Source organism: Alligator sinensis, unplaced genomic scaffold (assembly GCF_000455745.1).
Source record: "Alligator sinensis unplaced genomic scaffold, ASM45574v1 scaffold1279_1, whole genome shotgun sequence".
Taxonomy (NCBI): domain Eukaryota; kingdom Metazoa; phylum Chordata; order Crocodylia; family Alligatoridae; genus Alligator; species Alligator sinensis.
Window position 1 is genome coordinate 61621 of NW_005843678.1, and position 1808 is coordinate 63428.

Here is a 1808-nt window from a genome sequence, read left to right on the forward strand (position 1 = left end):
CAACCGTATCTCCGCCCGGTCGCTGATCACTCCGGGCCGCTGCCAACATGGCTGGTGATGTCTGCGGGTGGTCACTACTTGCCACTCCCTCTGCCCCGCCACTGACACTACCGTGGCTACCTGCAGGAGCTCCCCGTTTGCTGCCATCACTGCCACCTGCAGGCAGTCACCGTTCCCCCACAGCTTCCGGGGGGCATGTGTCGTTCATGGCATTTGGCATTGGCACCAGGGTAGCTGAGTCTATACGAGATTCTAGGTCGGAGTAGGGATGAGCTATGGCAATGTTGTTCATCCCTGTGGCAACATAGTGTTGGCAGGCACTAACCATGATGCTGCTGCTACTGTGCAGTAGCAATGAGCTCCTGAGCATTACTTCATTGCTACTGCACAGTAGGGTTTGAAATGTTCCATGCCCCTTTGGGACTGTGCAGTCACGGCAGGTACTGCATGTTCATTTAGTTCTCGTTACAGCAAGTACTACATGACTGCACAGTAAAAACTGCCCAGTGGGGCAGACGTGTAGCTGACTGTGCACACTGGATCCTGCGTGCAAGGTGGGTCAATGGGCGCAATGCAGACAGACCCCCAGTCTAGTACACAGGGCTAGCCTGGCACAGGTGCCACATCAAGCAGACATCCCCGTGCAGCCTCATGCCATGTACAGCCCATGCCAGGCAGGCTCCACAAGGAGCATCAAGAGATCAGAGACTCGTTCATGGACCTGATTGCTCTTGATCCAAACCTGACAGATGCCAGAGACTGATCTGACATTGTGTCTCTGTTCTTCAGCCTCCATGCTAACCTACTGTAGTGGCAGCTCCCACTTGGGACAGGGGTTGGTTGGAGTCCAGCAGCTGGAAGATTTATGGTGTTTGGAATTCGCTGTCTTCACAGATGTTTCCATTGCCAGAAACTATGATCCCATCATGAGAGAAATTTAAAAATATCAAACTTTCTCAAACCCCAGCTTGGGATTTATTTTATTTTTTCATGAACCAAACAGTCCCAAAATATTTCATTTTGACCTTATCAGTTTTGTCTGGACTTCATCACAGCTGTTGGCAATCTAGAGCCCATGACGCCATTGTATCCACCTTGTGGAGGAAGGCCTTTTGTAATAGAGGCCTTTTCTTACTCTGCACTGTGCTGTACTGCAGCTGGGCAGCAAAAAGAAGCAGCACTGAGGAAAAGTGGTAGTAGTCACCTGGTTTTGGTATTAGCCTAGTTTTCCCCCGAGCTGGGTCAATCTCGCCTAAAAATGGAAAATGTTGGTGATCCCCTGCTCTATTGTCTTGATGTGTCCATTACATAGAGTTATACAGCTATCCCAATAGCCCTTCTTGCAACCTTCAAGAAAAAAGTGGCTTTGTCTTCCCAATGTGAAAGCCATCACTTTCTGGTGGCATCTCTGATTGGGAATCTCCTTGATATCACAGTTATAATTCTTGACCACCATCTCCACAGCCCCATGCACATCTTCCTGATGAATCTTTCTATCCCAGACCTTGGAACGATCTCTGTCACCAGCTCAATATCCTTAGCCAATTCTCTGCTGAACACCAGGTCCATGTTCTGTGCTGGATGTGTCGTCCAAGTCCTTTTCTTCTTGTTCTTCCTTGCAGCTGACTTCCCTTTCCTCACCATCACAGCACATGATCAATGCACTTGTATCTGCAAAACACTGCACTATGAGACGATCTTGAACAGGAGAGCTGGCAGATAAATGGCAGCCAGTGCATGGATTTGTGTTTTTCTATTTTCTACCCTGAACACTGGTAACACCTTTAGTGTATCTTTCCAGGAAGCTA